This window comes from Sebastes umbrosus, chromosome 20 (assembly GCF_015220745.1).
Source record: "Sebastes umbrosus isolate fSebUmb1 chromosome 20, fSebUmb1.pri, whole genome shotgun sequence".
Lineage (NCBI taxonomy): Eukaryota > Metazoa > Chordata > Actinopteri > Perciformes > Sebastidae > Sebastes > Sebastes umbrosus.
In genome coordinates, this window is record NC_051288.1 from 24,983,377 (window position 1) to 25,001,807 (window position 18,431).

Here is an 18,431-nt window from a genome sequence, read left to right on the forward strand (position 1 = left end):
CCTTGACCTCTGACCTCCAGATGTGTGAATGTAAATGGGTTCTATGGGTACCCACGAGTCTCCCCTTTACAGACATGCCCACTTTATGATAATCACATGCAGTTTGGGGCAAGTCATAGTCAAGTCAGCACACTGACACACTGACAGCTGTTGTTGTCTGTTGGGCTGCAGTTTGTCATGTTATGATGTGAGCATATTGTTTTATGCTAAATGCAGTACCTGTGAGGGTTTCTGGACAATATCTGTCATTGTTTTGTGTTGTTAATTGATTTCCAGTAATAAATATATACATACATTTGCATAAAGCAGCATATTTGCCCACTCCCATGTTGATAAGAGTATTACATACTTGACAAATCTCCCTTTAAGGTACATTTTGAACAAATTAAAAATGTGTGATTAATCGCAATTAAATATTGTAATCGACTGACAGCCCCAGTTCATTTGTGTTAATCTTTAGAGGTTGAGTCGGACGCTCAAATAACAGTAAATATACCTGAGTAAATTAGATGTTGAACAGCTAATACAGATTTCACTGTAATGCACGGTTGAGTTATGGATCGCTGGAGTGAGTATTGACATGCCGACATGAATCATCTCATGTTGTGAGAGAAGAGGAGGAGGCAGATTTATGAGGAAGATAAATCTGCAGAGTGAGAGAAGAGATGCCTATAATAAGAAAACGCGATATAATCAGCAAACTGTTTTTTTGTGATTGTAGTTTTCAGTCTCTTTCACTCGTCTTGCTTCATGTCTTACGCACACACGCACACACACACACACAAACACACACACCGGCTGTAGGATTTCATCTCGGTGCAGCTTTCCTCAGCAGCCTTGGAGACTGATTTCATTGGGATGACAAGTGTGCCTCTCCCTCCATATTTCTGCCACCCGGGCCCCTCGCCTGGATCCAAAGGCAGTCTGCAACAATATAGGCTGTTTTTCTTTTTTTATTTCTTCCTCTATCTCCGTCTACCCAATCTGATTTTCGCTGTGCTGAAAGTAGCATTTTCTTCCTATCACAACATCTCTAATGCTTCCTTCCCCTCCTCTCTCTTCCCTCTCCATCCCTCTTCGTTCCTCTCCGTCCACTAAGCAGAAAATGGGTCCAGTTGCCGTTGCGGGCTATTATCTGTGAGAGCTATCTATCTTGATAATTGACTAGTGGGGGTAAATGTGACGGTGATCGGTGCGACGCTAATACATTCTGCCAATTTGACACGCTCATAATCCGCTGGGCTCGCGTTTTTCCACCCCGCAGCCATCGCGGCGGAGGCGAGAGGTTTGACGTGTCGGCCTATACTCTGTGTATCCGCGGTGCTACAGTGCTCCGAGTGTGTGGGTGGGGAAGAAACACTCGGTCTAAATTAGGAATCGGGAGCGTTTGAGTGGGCATGGAGGAAGAGGAAATTGGTCCAAACATGCACAGGCACGCGTTATAGAAAGCGACGTGTACAGATGGATATAGCTGTCACAATGTGGACATGTAAGCCAAGCTGGAGGAAATAAACACATCTTAACATCACTACCAATTTGTTCTGTATGCCGCTGATTGCTCTTGCAGCGGTGAATCGCAGTGAAAGTGAATGACATGAATAGGAGGCATACTGTATATCCGGAGCACAAGAAGTGATGTCTGAGACTAATTCCATCTGGCATGACATCCTTATTTGGCACCAAGAACAAATAACATCCTGGTATATTTCTGAGAACACCTGAGGACATCAAAGGTGCTGTTTTTAGAGATTTTAAACTTTTGCTGCCTCACCAGCACAAAAACTATTTTGATAATTGATTAATTCTGTTTTTGTCACCGGTTCCAGCTTCTTGAATATGTGAATATTTGCTGGGTTTTGTACTCTTTCATGACAGTAAATTAAATATCTTTGGATTTTGGACTCAGATAAAACAAGCAATTTGAAGATGTCAGCTTGGGCTGCGGAAAAATGTGATTTGACATTTTGCACTACTTTCTGACATTTTAAAAACTTATCAATTGATATAAAAATAATTGAAATAGAAAGCAATGGTTTGTTGCAACCATAGGAATAGAACGGACATTCTCATTCATATCAACGTAGCACGTTGCGGGATAACTTCCGTATAAACTAAACCGACATACGTCAAGTTGCGGACTCACTGAGGTGAGGTTTTGCAGTAACGATTAAAATGAGCGGTGGAGTAATAAGTCACGTTACGAAGCACAGAGAGACAAAGTAAATGAGTAAAACTTAACAACTTAAAGGGATTGTTTGTAACTTTCAGAAATGCTTGTTAACAGCACCTGTGGCCGTGAAATCAACGAAAGTCAGCGTCGGGCTCGCGCTTGCTCGCTCTAAATATACCGGAACGAGCATCGCTCAAAACAGTGAGGCGACACACGTCAGCTAAAACCACAATATCACTCTATATTTCAGCTGCTTGGCAGTAATGTTAGCTGACCAGATGAAGGTGTCTCCATGAACATGATTAAGATCTGATCCTAGTGTTGGCTTTTCCTGCCTAAGTGCAGGATGAGGCAGCGGGGCTCTGCAGAGTGTCTCCCTGCTCTCTCCGCCCGCAGCCGGAGAGAGCAGAGGAGACACCGGCGCCCGGTCGGTAACGAGAAGACAACGTGTCTCTCTGCAGAGCCCCGTTATTTCACAAGACACGGGAAACCTCTGTTGGTCTGAAGGAGCTGCAGCATTTATTTCTGCACAAACGTCCACTGTACATTCACTAGATATTCTCAGAGCTAAACTAACTCTTCTGCAGTGTGGAGTGAGCGCGCGTTCACGTCTAGAGGTGGAGCGAGCTGAGCGAGAACGCGTGCTCTGTCTGAGTGAAGGCAAGGAGGCAGAGGAGGAGAGGCAGCGGCCACACGCGAACGCGCATATGCGAGCGCGCATGTGTCCCGACCCGCTACATTTATACGCTTAAAAAGTTACAAACAGTCCCTTTAACGCTTCATCCACACATTCTAGTCACAGCGGAGGACAGCAGTGCTGTCGTCAGATGAGTTACGACTTTGCTCGGTTCATTTTCTGTACCCAGTGTAGCATTAAAGCGTGGTGGAATTAACGAGCTAGGTAGCTAACTACATAGTGGACAGCTGGCTAGTTAGCTAGATTTAATGCTACACTGGTTACAGAAAATGAGCTGTTGTCGCTATCCAGTGACAACTTTGTTGTCTGAGTAGCTAACGGTTCAAAGAATATGCACATAAATTTGATATTACATTTACTTTGTAAAGCTGTTTAAATTTCTATCCAATCTCTCCGGCTGGTATCAGTCTACGAACAGAGAAGGTAAATGAAACAACGCTTAAAGGACAACAGTCTCTGCCAACGCAGCAACAGAGGCGTCGTTTAGTGGCGCTCAACCTAACGAAACACAAAGAAACCTTCGCTTATGGCGGGATTGTAAGAGAGACGATGGATGAAACGTTATTAAAGGACCATAAAAGAGACAGAAATGATGTCTTCCATTGAGAGGGGAAGTCCCGCCCCGTCCGGTGGATACTATGGGACCTTTTTTCTGAAAAAATATGAACGGTAATCAACAGCGAGAGACAAATATCTTATTGATTCCGTTTGAATGGATTCGTCATGAATCACACATATGATGTTTGTCAATTTAAAAGATTTTTAGAAAGATTTTGCAAGTCAAGAAAGTCTCCGTTTGTCATTTTGTGTGAGACTCAGTGAACTACTGTTCATCTCTCGTCTCGCACAATATATTAAAGAGTATAGAAACAGCCGCTGCCGCCATGTTGGACTGAAAACTCTTATTATACTTATAATATTTTATTGTTCAACACAGGCCATTTCGGTAGACTATGACAATAGAATAGAAATAATTGTATAGGTGTAGCTTTGCTGCTGGGCGCTGATGTTGCAATGGAATGAACAATTGACTTTCACTTCTTTGCGATATACGTTCTTTGAATATACGTCACCAACACTACCTGGCTAGCTAACTTCACGCCACAGATGAAACGTTATCTGACCTGATGTGTTTTATCCGGCGACTCCCGGTCTGTTTATCAGCTGGTAAGAGAAAGAAGGATTAAGACCCGTCGCTGGTGTGAGTTCATCCCAGTAGGAAACACACAGACATCGTAGCTTCAGAGAGAGTCGAGACTTTTGGGTGTCGTCTTTCTAATTACGTATTTTCACAGTCTGAGACTTCAACAGTTTTAAAACAAACTGCGTCTTTCTTGACGTGCAAAATGATCTTTTAAATTGACAAACATCACATGTGTGTGTTTCCTTCACCGTCGCCTCTCTATTGGCGATGTACTCGGTGCTATGAGTCGCTCTCGGCCACATTCATTTTGTCAAATTAGCTCTCAGAGTGACAAAGGTTGGAGACGCCTGCTTTAGGCCATATTGTGCGTCTCTTACAACCTTAGCAGATAAAACCACAAATTATAGACAGTAAAGCATCGCTGTGGAACAATATCTTTTTGTGATTCAGGTGAACTAACCCTGTTAACACTGAAGAACAGCAGTTTGAATACATTATAAGATAACAAGCACATCATGAACGCTCTGATGTCAGGAGTGTAGAGAATCAGTCTCCTCAAACATGCAGCACACAGCCTGTGTTAATGTATTGCCAGACATTTCCAGATGGAATAAAGGATAGTCTGAGTCACTAACAACATTTGCATAGCGCATCTTAAAGTGTTGCCAGAAATGAAACTTCAAATGCATCTGAAGCCTTTTGCACAAACAAGCCTGACTCAAGACTCGGGCTGTATTCAAAACCGCCTACTGCATACTACTGAGGAACGCAGTATGCAGTATACAGTACGTACTGCGTACTGCGTTTCTCAGTAGTATGAAAATGAGCTCTGTGAGCGCCACTGCCCGGCTGGCAAGGTAGCGACCTCACCTTACCTTGTGATTGACAAGTCACTACCACGACGTTGTCCGGTCTGGGAGTTGTCCGTGATTGCGTCTTACAACTTTAACCCTTTCACTATGTGTTTTCAATTCATGAAAGTTAATTGTAACATTTTGGTCGCCTGAATGAAACTCGTGAGCTCGTGTTTACAACACGGGAAGTCATGTACACGATATGCTTGGCGTTCAAGTGGTTAAGTCTCGAGAACACCGCTGCTAAGCAACGGCAATATTAACGTTACTGTCGGCGCCTAGAAGCCTCAGAGGCTAACGATTTAGCAAGCCAGCAAGTGGGTAACATAATGCAGGAAATGCAAAGGCATAATGACAGAGGAGGAAGACGAGGTCGTTGGGAATATCAACGCTTTCCTCAGACATATTATAAAGTTACGAAGAATTACCATTTCTGACAACGTCAACAAACACGTTACAACTCGTGAGCTCTAAGCTTTCAGAAACGTTCCACTTACGTGGTCGTGAATGCCACAGGTTCGGTTGTACTGAGCTCCTCCCTCTCGTGTCATTTCTGGACGCCAAAAAAACAAGATTGCGACGGCCAGGGTTTGAAATTAGCACCCGCCAAATGCAGGTAAATTGTTGGCAGTGGCGGATAAAATCGTCAGGCCACTCGCCACGTTGGCCGACAGGTAAAACGCTAGTGATGGGAATAGAGAAGCATTAATCAGTTAAAAAAGGTTAATTATTAACATCCCTAATCTCTAATCTAGGAGTTTGCTTGTTCTCCCCCGTGTTAGCGTGGGTTTACTCCGGGTACTCAGGTTTCCCCCACACAGTCCAAAGACATGCAGGTTAATTGTTGACTCTAAATTGCCCGTAGGTGTGAATGTGAGTGTGAATGGTTGTCTGTCTCTATGTGTCAGCCCTGTGATAGTGTGGCGACCCGTCCAGGGTGAACCCCGCGACCCCAAATGGGATAAGCAGTTACAGATAATGACTGAATGAATGAATCCCTAATCCAGGTATTTTTGGCGGACTGGATATTTTGCCTTTGTTTGCATACTTCATGCTACATTTTGTACAGTGTGCCGTTTCGGATCCAGCCACTGTCAACGCCAGAATGACACCGGGGTATTATCGCATCCCAAGTGCTTGTATAAACAATAAACATGCATGTCTAAATAGCGCAGCTGGTGTGATGGTGTAATCACACCGAGGAGTCACTGCGACACAAAACGAGCGCGGCCGCGGCGGCGTTGTAAAGACCTTTAGTGGAGGGAAAAAAGAAGGGTGATAGAGTTGTGGCAGTCATTAAGGGCAAGACTGCTCTCTGCTATTCTGGCTTATCTACTGCAAGGTGGAGGCATGGGGAGGGTAATTCTGCTCGGGGCTCATGTGCAAAGCCGAGATACAGAACAAGAGGGAAGTGGAGGGAGAGAGGGAGAGATAGAGCTGGTTCATTTGCAGCTCGTCCCCGTAGACTGTGGAAAGGATTATACTCACAGAGAGAGAGAGAGAGAGAGAGAGAGAGAGAGGGAGGAAGAGAGGGAGGGAGATGCTCAGGCTCTGTCTTAGCACACACTGAGTACCCTGCCTCCAATCTTCTACACTGCACTGTGCACTCTCAACAGCACTCAGCTCTCTCACACACATGTGCAGACACAAACACTCCAGTGCCATGTAGAATCTCAGCCAGAGGGGGACACCAACCTGCACAGGACCACGAGCCAGGTACGCTCCATCCATCCCTTCATTCATTCCTTTCTGCTCACGTTATGCAGCAGCAGATTTTTTTTTTTTTGGCGGTTGTCGCTGTGTAGTGATCCAGCCACTCACTCTCTGCAGAAGACTCTTGCAGGCTGCATGCACCAAGCTTATCCGGCTTCTTTTGCATAGCCCCAAGAGAACCAAAAAAAAAAGATAGCAGAGAGGGAGAGGAGCCAGAGAGGAGAGGAGAGGAGGGGGGGATGAAAGGACAGAGAAGACAAAAGCCAAACTAAGCAGTGTTTTCTCATGTAGGGCAAAGAAAAGTATGCGGCGGGCAGCCAGCTAACCTGGGTTGACCTTCACGTGGACAGAAGTAAAAGGAGTAGTTGGAGCACCTATTCAACAGTATGTGGGACACTGTCCACTAAGACGTCTTTAATAAAACCTGTTTAAAAGGAACATTTAACCCCCCCTACCTCCAACTCTTAATATCTTCCAGGTCTGGGATGACACACCTATCTCCCAATTCAATACTATCACGGTACTCGGGTGCTGATTCGATCAGTATTGCGATTCTACAATTTATTGCGATTTTTGTTTTTTAACACTAGACCATGGAGAAAAGTTGAATCTAGCACTTCTACGACTTTTACTTTTGGAAATATCTAAATGAATCCAGTAAAAATGTTTGATTTTCAGCATGTATGTAGTCAGAGATGTCCTGAAGTCAAATATATCAGGATCATTGTCAGGAATTATTTTTACATTTTTTACAGCAACCCAAAAATCAAAGAATGAAGACATTTCCCTCACAAGTTTATTTTTAATTTATAAGGGACATGTACTATTTTATACTTCTGGTGAATATAATCCAATCAACCTTATTTCCATAGATGTATTTTGTATATACAGTTCCCTTTGTTAACACCTTATTTTGAAAACTGGACATAGTACCACGTGTCTACTTCCTCTAACTTCTCCAAGGTGGTCTCTAGCTCTCCCCGTCAGCTCCGTTCTCTTTATCCATCCATGGTCAGCTCCATCGGGGCCGTTTGAATGCATTCAACATAAATGTCAGTATATGGGTGCTCTACAGTCGTAGCGTCAGCCCGTTTGACCACGGAGATAAGAGCGACGGCCGGCTCGACCACAACGTTACCATGTTTCCTGTTCGTGACAGAGTTAGCATGCAGCTTTAGCCGTGATGTCTAGCTCTGCTTTTCCTGTCAATGTGTGAAACCCAAAGTGTTTCCATCCTTTACTGGATGTGTAGTGTTTACCACGTTGGATTTAACATGTGAAGATGCAGGTCGTATCCACGTAGACCCTCCGCCGTTTTCTATTTTCTAGTTTTGGCTCGCCACGGTTTGTTTTGGTTGACGGATACGGAATGGATATGACATCACGTTACTCAGACTACAACAATAAAAGCGGTAACTTCCTTCTACCTTCTACTAAAAAGTCAATTTCAAAATCCTTTTTTTATCCTACCCCTTTTCAACAGTATGTGGGACACTGTCCCCAAAGACTTCTTTATCAAATCCTGTGCTTAAAAGGCACACTTAGCCCCCTTCCCTATAACCTTTAATACCTTCTCCCTCTCCTGGGCCATATTAATAATCATATGTGCTGAACATGCTCAGGAAACTTACTGCAATTCCTTGAAATTCAAATGGACATGCAAGCTGATTTATTCCTTCTGGTGAAATTCATTTGCATTTGTCCCAGAGTCGGCGTGCAGGTGGAAATGAGTCTGGTCTGTGATGGTAACACATCTGAGAGAATGAGTGTTTCTTTTTGAGGTGTGTCTAGTTTGTACACCAAAACCTCCACTGACTCCCATCAATTTCAAGCTTTTTGAAGTGGATGTACCACTCTGGTTATTTTTTTTTCTCATTCTGGGAGATCTAGTGACTCTGAATCTGGGGCTCTGAATTCACTTTGATGCTGGTTTGATATCAGTTTATGCATCTCCAGACTGCGGGGGCCAAGTTTCCTCCTTTCTGGAATATGTTGGGGATGAGGTTGTGCTGGCCTGGAGAGGAAAAAGGAAAAGCAGCTCCGAATGAAGTTTTTAATATGAGTCATTGCTGACGTTTTCCTTCTGATTTCTTTGATCTGGCTCCTACCAAAGAGTCGGGGCTGTCTGACACACACACGGCTTCAAGATGAGAAACAGATCCTAGTGTTCTGATAGAGCCTCTAAAACAACCGCAATGTTATCCTGTGTTGGGTGTTTATTACGCAAGTCTTTATGATTAAATCACCGCCCTAGTTACCATCACAGTCCTGCCAACAATCTGTTGTGTAATTCTTTTCAAAACTGTCAAATATCGTAATGATAATGGCTCCTGTATGAATGTGGATTGGCAGAACACCATAAAGAGTTGTGAGTCTGTCCGTCAGGGGGAACTGGTTTGTTTGTTGACAAACACATAAACCTGCAGTTGCTAAGAAACCATCCGTACAGCATCACTACCTTTACATGGAACAAAATGCTAGCTCCATACATCTATTGGCAGAAATATAATATAATATAATATAATATAACAAGTATGTTTTCTTTAGTGTATAACAACCTGAAAATAAGAATCATGTTTTCGTTAGCTTAGAATGAGCCGTTTATATCTACATAGGGAGTCCGCCATGTTTCTACAGTAGCCAAGAACGGACAAACCAAACACTGTTAACTCTTCCTGCTTGGCCCAGAGTAAATAATGGCTCCCGTTGCTGCCGCTCAAAACCAACAATGAATGCATCCATTAACAAGTGCTGTGTGTGTATGAAAGCCTGGTAGATCTTCTTCCTCAGAGCTCCATTGTTGTCCAAAAACACATCAATGAGCGTCTCTGTGTCACTGAGAGACATGTTCCTTCATCACCATGAACTCACACACTGTAGTTTATTTAGACTCAATCAAACACACACTGTCCTGCTGACACTAATACTCACTAGAGCACCACATGTGGATTAATCAGCCGCTGAACGTAGTCCCCAACCAATGCACCATTTCCCTCCTGTTTGAGTAACATTTGATAAAAAATACAGTGAGCGGCTGTAGTTCATATCCCGGTTTAGGAGTCCTGGTTTAGTTCATATCCCGGTTTAGGAGTCATGGTTTGGTTCATATCCCGGTTTAGGAGTCACGGTTTGGTTCATATCCCAGTTTAGGAGTCACGGTTTAGTTCATATCCCGGTTTAGGAGTCACGGTTTGGTTCATATCCCGGTTTAGGAGTCACGGTTTGGTTCATATCCCGGTTTAGAAGTCACGGTTTAGTTCATATTCCGGTTTAGGAGTCACGGTTTGGTTCATATCCCGGTTTAGGAGTCATGGTTTGGTTCATATCCCGGTTTAGGAGTCCTGGTTTAGTTCATATCCCGGTTTAGGAGTCCTGGTTTAGTTCATATCCCGGTTTAGGAGTCACGGTTTGGTTCATATCCCGGTTTAGGAGTCCTGGTTTAGTTCATATCCCGGTTTAGGAGTCACGGTTTGGTTCATATCCTGGTTTAGGAGTCACGGTTTAGTTCATATCCCGGTTTAGGAGTCACGGTTTGGTTCATATCCCGGTTTAGGAGTCACGGTTTAGTTCATATCCCGGTTTAGGAGTCACGGTTTGGTTCATATCCTGGTTTAGGAGTCCTGGTTCGGTACAGCAGAATAAAAGCATAAGGGTATGTTTCTTTTCATTTACTTAGAATAGACAGCAGTCTAAGTGTCAAAGACAGACACAATCCTCCTGCTGGGGACTGAAGCAGCTTTTTGCCTTCTGGCAACTTTGATAAACTATTTACATTATAACAAATAAAGAACATTTCAAACACTTGTGTATTACACTGTAGGAACAAACACTTTCCCAAAAGGCAACAGCTCACAGGAGGCTATGAAACTGAAAAGCATCTGAAGTTGAAAATACCAAAATACATAGAATAATAAAAAATAAAACTCGTGCATCAGGAGGAGTGTTTCAGTTAGTTCCACCGTGGCTTTATTTAAACATTCAAAGCACCCAAACATTTATCATCCTGGTGATCGTCACATCTAGATGATGGCGTTGAATATGAGTTAGCATGTTGGATGTGTTTTCATTCATATACCCAACTACAATGGAGCCGTTACACTGTGCTCGTCTTATACACAACTCTCTCTCCGGTGCTTTTGTAGCTGAGCAGAAACCCGCCGACGGGTCTTCCATCTCTGGCGTTTCATTTGCGCTCGCTATAGTGTGACTTTGGTTCCACATTACGTGCATCAATCTACATGGCGTGTGTTCTGTGTGCACTTGCACCCTCAGATGTTAAATCCAGCGTGGTAAACACTACACATCCAGTAAAGGATGGAAACACTTTTGGTTTCACACATTGACAGGAAAAGCAGAGCTAGACATCACGGCTAAAGCTGCATGCTAACTCTGTCACGGACAGGAAACGTTATCGTATCACGGTAACGTGGCGGTCGAGCCGGCCGTCGCTCTCATCTCCGTGGTCAAACGGGCCGATGCTACGACTGTAGAGCACCCAGATACTGACATTTGTGTTCTCTGCATTGAAACGGCCCCGATGGAGCTGACCATGGATGGATGAAGAGAACGGAGCTGACGGGAGAGCTAGAGACCACCTTGGAGAAGTTAGAGGAAGTAGACACGTGTGACTACGTCCGCTTTTCAAAATAAGGTGTTAAAGGGAACTGTATATACAAAATACATATATGGAAATAAGATTGATTGATTATATTCACCAGAAGTATAAAACATTACACGTCCCTTATAAATTAAAAAGAAACTTGTGAGGGAAATGTCTTTATTCTTTTATTTTTTGGTTGCTGGAAAAAATGTAATAAATAATTCCTGACAATGATTCTGACATATTTGACTTCAGGACATCTCTGACTACAAACATGCTGAAAATCAAACATTTTTACTGTATTCATTTAGATATTTCCCAAAGTAAAAATCCCTAGAAGATTATGATTCAACTTGTTCCCATGGTCTAGTGTTAAAAAAAGTTAACAAAAATCGCAATAAATCATAATATCGAATCGCAATACACTGTAAAAAAAAAAAGTGTAAAATAACGTAAATTTTCCGGCAGCAGGGGCACCAGAAAATGTCTGTTAAAAAACGGAAAAATACTGTCCGTTAATTAACATAAATAAACTGTAAAACAAAGAGTAATTATCTTTATATAATTAGCCTTTATTACTGTAATATTACAAGAAATATTTTACTTTTAACATATATTTATTATTAGAATAGTCATACACCGTAAATCTAAGACCATTTACATATAAATCACAAATGAAACGTGTAATTTTACGTTGCAAAAGCCCAAATTTACATTAACTCTCAGAAGTTTAGCAAAAAAAATCTGTATTTTTACAAGAAATATTTTTAGAATTCCATGAAATCCTTTTCTTCTAACATAAATTAATTGTTAAAATAGAGTCATAAACCTCTAAAAAACAGAATAATTATCTTTAAAAAATGATCAAGAAAAGCTTAAATACAGATAATTACGATTGTGATTACAAAAAATACTGTAAATCTAAGACCATTTACATATAAATCACAAATGAAACGTCATTTTTAAAAAAAAATTCTGTCATTTTGAAATTCAGATAAAAAATGAACTTGCTGTAAAAAAAAAGTTTCTTTTTACAGTGTACTTAAAAATCGCAATACTTATCGAATCGACACCCGAGTATCGTGATAGTATAGAATCGGGAGATGGGTGTATCGTCCCAGCCCTACTGTACACATATCACATGTACCAACTGTATGTACATTTAGCAGCACTCATGAATGCATCTATTGAGTTTGTTTTATTTTACTATGTATGTGAAGACGAGAAGGGAAGATATGAGGGAGGAAGACATGTGACACCCGCAGTGCTGCAGGAACATGACCCTCGGAGCCACCGGGGCACGGCCTCTTGTTAACCGTATTGTGATTGTGTGTTTGCCCCCCCCCCCCAGAGGGAGTCTGACCTACAACAGACAGTAGTATCAGTTCTGGCTCCGAGCCCACTGAGCTGTCAGCCTCACATGCCGAGCTAAGAGGAGACGGGGGACATGAACAGTACGGAGGAGATCAGGGATAACAAGCAGAGACCGAGGTAGACTGCAGTCTGTCTGAGTCTGCCTCCATTAGTGATGCTGGAAGGAAGCGGGAGGAAAAGCACTGAACTGAATCATTCTGTGGGTTTCAGATGCTGAAGTGAGAGCCGTTTACAATTTATGTATGAAACAGTGAAAAGTTTCCCCTCGCGTCCCCGCTATCGGAGAGCGTCTGGCCACGGGCAGATTCGAGGAAATTGTTGTGCTGGATACACAGTGACATGACACATCCGCTCGGGTCACGGCGCCCGGCTTTAAAGTGACTCCTTTGCGCTTCATGCGAGTCGACAGATGAAAGGTTTCTGAAATGCCAGGTAGAAAAACGTTCTCGCTAAGTGTCGGAATGAGTTTTTGGATATCAGGGGCTCATGGTTATTTCTGGATTTGTGTATTATTTGTATAAGCGGTTGGCTCTTTTGGTGGTGGGATTTCATTATCAGCACGGGAACTTGAAGCTTTGAAATAATGAAATATGCATATACACAAACAGACAGGCAGGCAGACACCGACGGTCCTTTGAAACTGCCTCCTCAGCTGAGTGGATTTCCCTCCTGCTTCACTTTTCCTCAGAGCGCATCAGTCTTGTTAATTGCCTGGCCCACTCCATTTCTTCCATAGCGGTTGACTTATGACCATTGATGTAACATGCTGCCAGTTAGGAGGAAGCTAATCCGCAAATCATGCTAGCACACCATCTGCAGGCAGAGCAGACTTTTAGAGAGTATGCTGGGAAAGGACCAGTTTCAGTGAATTATATTGATTAAGAACACCATCTGCTTATAAACTACATTTCCTTTAATCAGAGTTAACCTTCCACCAGCTGGTAGACTTAGGATGAATGAAAAAAGAAAGTATTTGTTTTCCTTTTGTTTTGGAAGCACACAGTCCACTACAGAGCCGATCATTCATATTCTGATAAGTGTAAGTGCATGTTTTGTGATTCTGTTTCTACCCGGGCTGTACTCAAGACCATTTAAAGGAGTACTCCACCATTTTAACATTTCACTCCTATAACATTAGTGGACTCAACAATGGACAATTTAAAGGGACTGTTTGTAACTTTTTAAGCGTATAAATGTAGCGGGTCGGGACACATGTGCGCTCGCATATGCGCGTTCGCGTGTGGCCGCTGCCTCTCCTCCTCTGCCTGCTCGCCTTCGCTCAGACAGAGCGTGCATTCTCGCTCAGCTCGCTCCACCTCTAGAGGTGAACGCGCGCTCACTCCACACTGCAGAAGAGTTAGTTTAGCTCTGAGAATATCTAGTGAATGTAGAGTGGACGTTTGTGCAGAAATAACTGCTGCAGCTCCTCCAGACCAACAGAGGTTTCCCTTGTCTTGTGAGGTGACGGGGCTCTTCAGAGAGAAACCTTACCGTCTCGTTACCGACCGGGTGCCGGTGTCTCCCTGCTCTCTCCGGGTGCTGGCGGAGACGAGACGTTTAGCTGCGGAGCCCTGCTACCTCAGCCTGTGCTGAGGCAGGAATAGCCAACACTAGGATCAGCATTGATTCATGGAGAGACCTTGGTCTGGTCAGCTAACATTACTGCCAAGCAGCTGAAATATAGAGTGATATTGTGGTTTTAGCTGACGTGTGTCGCCTCACTGTGTTGAGCGATGCTCGTTCATGTATAGTTAGAGCGAGCAAGCGCGAGCCCGACGCTGACTTTCGTTGACTTAACGGCCACAGGTGTCGCTGTTAACAAGCATTTCTGAAAGTTACAAATAGTCCCTTTAAGTGTATATGAGGCTAACTTGAGATAATATAAATCAAAAAAAAAAATTACATGAGTAAATTGTGTCATTTTAAGTCGTCTGGTGTATTCAGCGCTCTCTGTGGAACCAATCAATATACAGTATTACCTCCTAAAAGCTTCCTGCAGAAAGATTCCCTTTAAAGTTGACGCGTCATGTCTGGAGAGAGACCCTGAGGGATATTTTCTCCTCTCCACCTAAATATTTAAAGCAATACTTATATTTCATTTCATCGTTGTTAGAGCAGTCATTTGGCTCCGTCATTGATATTTATACACACTGAGATGGTGGTGTTCTGTCCCAGTATTTATTTTATAAATGAATCATGCTCGTCACATTTCAAAGACTCAGAGTTGCCCTAGTTGCAGCTCTAATGTTTTATGTTGAATATATTAATACTGAAGACTTTCCTTTTAAAATGAGATTCCCACAATTTGGGAAGAGTGACAGTCAGTCAGTTAAAATGATGAAAATACAAAAAAACTCAAGTATGTCTCTACTTGACTGTTGTCGGCATTTTGACAGTGATGGACGAAGTAATTATCTTTTATTTATTTATGCAATAGCTCACCAAAGGCCATAGTATGTTGTGATTATATCACAGCTAATGGGTGTTTTTCCACCGGGCTGATAACTCCCTTAGCTGTGCAATAATCATAACGTATGGAGACACCCTTTGACGACACTGTGACAAACCGGGCTTTCAGCTAACTCGTCTTATTCGACGGTCGGAGCAAGTGACATAGTATTAATAGCGTGAGAGTCCGCTAAGTGCGGATGGGAGGGGAGGTGGATGGGTCAAACAAATACAAGACTTTCAACCAGGACACCACTGTTCATGTCCCATATGAAACTAAAAGTGTTGACTTATTTTGTCACATCAGTCTTTAGTCCCGTGACCGGTTGGTATCGTCAGTCACGTAAGTCATGTGAGTCACTAGTAGGCTTTCCACGGTAGTCGGTATTACCGTTGTTACACGGTGGTCGGGCACACACCGCAGTTTTGCATTTTTTTAACAGAAGTAAATCCCATTTAGTTCATCTTGGTGAATCAGCGCTGTGTTATCAATACATAGTCGGACGAGGGACGCTACAAACTGAAAGTGTCTGATCCGTACGGAGTCTCAGCTCAGAGCAGCAGGAGTCAGATTTCACACACGGGTCGAGAGAGAGTTGACAGACAAGACGATGGCGGAGGATTTGGTGTCAAAGCGAAAAGCAAAAGCGCAATATTTCAGATTTATACCCAAGCGGTCACAGCCGATGTGCATGGCGGGAGCAGCGCATAGCAGCGCCGGGTGCAAACCTGCGGCCCCTGAAGCGAAAGCTGGACCGGAGAAGCCAAACACACAGCTAGCTGACGTTAAAGTTCAAAATAAGCGCTCTGCAGATATTGACTGCCGTCTTTTCTTGTAAGTGTAGATGTCCGGTGTAATCGGTATCACCGGTTGTTTTTGTCACAAGTTTATTTTATTTGTCACATGAAGTTAACGTCAACCACGACCGTTTCCTAACCCTAACTAAGTGGTTGTGTTGCCTGCACCTAACTTCCTGTGAAAATGGAAGTTTATTTTGAAAGGACACTGTGCATGTATTGCCACGCCATCCTTGGTCTGTCCAAAAGTGACACAAGAGGGGTACCTAGAGCGTCGGTCTCTGATGCCGAGGGTCGCTGACCAAGCGGCGGTGTTTGATGAGTTGGGAGTGAGAATGTGTCGGCTCATAAGTTTCTCAGAAGCATAAAAAATGACTAAATAAATCATAGTGGACTACGACCAAAACGACCTATTAGTCGACTAATCGTCTAAGACGGGGCGGCCGTACTGTACATTCAGTGTTTGCTGCCCAGCTTCGTGACGCAGCACAGAGCAGCGGCAGCGTTCATCCAGCTGGCTGCCTCCCAGAGCCCAGTGTGAGACACTGATTAGTGGCCACTAATAGATCTCGATCCCTGACTCATCCTGTCCCACTGTTCACTCAATGATACCAATTACTCACCTTCAGGACATGTCCTGGACTCACACAAGCCAAAAATATCACTTTCTAATTACCAAGACTTCCTCTCTGAGTTGAAATTGATGTCTGGCCTCAGACCAGGTTTTGTCCTGTCGCTGGCTGAGGCGTCGGCGCCTGAGTGTTGCCGCAGCAATTTAGCGGTGTAACCGGGAAAATAGGCATGTGTATTAGCAGGCCGGTCTTCAGGGGCTGAATTCAATCATACATCTATGATGGACGGTGACTGCTTGATAACCTCCATCACATACCTGCACTCACACACCCCTCTTTTCATCTAACGTCCTCATCATGCAGCCTCTCATCTCACTTTAATGGCACCGGGGACGAACCACATCCTGAGTGTTGGTATATTGATGCACTGAGCGTCCCAGAGTTTGATACTTGGACCAGGATGAGCTGATAGGATGAAGAAGTAGCACTGAGCATGCAGTATAGATCCAGTAGCAGACAGTTAGAGGATCAGAGTGAGAGAGGATTGAATCTCAGTCGTCCCCGCTTCTCATCACGATGTCCTAAATTATGATTCTCTTTGAAGACGGATCATCAAATTTAAGATCTACTCCCGGTGATGTTAGGAAATCTGCAGAGTGGTTTGTTCTCGGTGTAACGAGTGACCCCGGCTGGCACAGATTTCCTGAGATGACACCCAAAAAAGAAAGAGTCGTCACATGCGCGAGGCTAATGTTGATACAGTGATAAATGTCAGTGTTTACTGACCGTGTAGCAGCGTCAGCGGCGGATAAATGTCACACGGATACATCACGTGGGATTATTTGTGCTAAAAATGTACCTGGCTTTATTAAAGCCCTCGTTCTTCATTTCATCAGTCCTCGGCATTTAAGCAGACACACACAGACACACTAATACACACAGGAAAACCTGAACTAATAGCTCTATTTCCTGACTCTTTCCCTTCCAGTATATCTTAAGAATGCAGCAGAGGGGTGAGAGGTGTGAGGCTTGGTCTTTCAAGTGTGTGACAGTTACACAGTATGACAACTGTGTAAATAACACACAGTTATTTCCTGCCACAGAAGAGTCTCTTGTGTATGTATGACGCTATCTCTCAGCTTCGAACCCGGCTGAATTAGCTCGATACCAAAGGTATTTTTGGAGCTGCAGTTCTTAGACGTTAACGGTATAAAAAGACACTAAAAATGGAAAACAGCACAAATTGCTAATTGAGCCGAGCAGATATGAGATGGAAGAAAAACTCCGATCTCTACTTCAGTAAAAGTAGTAAAACTATGGTGTAAAATACTAGCTGCAAGTAAAAGTACATAGCATCAACATATACTTAAAGGGACTATTTGTAACTTTCAGAAATGCTTGTTAACAGCGACACCTGTGGCCGTTAAGTCAATGAAAGTCAGCGTCCTGTTGCTCGTGCTTGTGCTCGCTCTACATAGACATGAACGAGCATCGCTCAACACAGAGAGGCGACACACGTCAGCTAAAAGCACAATATCACTCTATATTTCAGCTGCTTGGCAGTAATGTTAGCTGACCAGACGAAGGTCTCTCCATGAATCACTGCTGATACTGTGTTTGCTTCTCCTGCCTCAGCGCAGGCTTCAGCAGCGGGGCTCCGCAGCGAGAAACTCGTCTCCCTCCGCCCTCCGCCAGAGAGAGCAGGGGAGACACCGGCACCCGGTCGGTAACGAGACGACAAGGTTTCTCTCTGCAGAGCCCCGTCACTTCACAAGACACGGGAAACCTCTGTTGATCTGGAGGAGCTGCAGCAGTTATTTCTGCACAAACGTCCACTGAACATTCACTAGATATTCTCAGAGCTAAACTAACTCTTCTGCAGTGTGGAGTGAGCGCGCGTTCACGTCTAGAGGTGGAGCGAGCTGAGCGAGAACGCGCGCGCTGTCTGAGTGAAGGCAAGCAGGCAGCGGCCACCAGCGAATGCGCATATGCGAGCGCGCATGTGTCCCGACCCGCTACATTTATACGCTTAAAAAGTTACAAACAGTCCCTTTAACCCTC

The 18,431-nt window shown here is 43.7% G+C and overlaps 1 protein-coding gene across 6 annotated transcripts in view; it reads left to right on the plus strand.

Moving 5' to 3' along the window:
- The window catches only part of zgc:114120 (uncharacterized protein LOC619267 homolog), a 113,114-nt gene that overhangs the window by 15,969 nt on the left and 78,714 nt on the right, over positions 1–18,431 (plus strand). For 5 of the 6 annotated variants that reach the window (XM_037754122.1, XM_037754127.1, XM_037754126.1 and 2 more), the window contains exon 1: positions 6,454–6,581. The exons of the other annotated variant lie outside the window; for it this stretch is intronic. The gene's annotated coding sequence lies outside the window, so the exon portion shown is untranslated. Of the gene's footprint in view, positions 1–6,453; positions 6,582–18,431 lie in introns of those variants that run through there. 6 annotated transcript variants of the gene reach the window in all.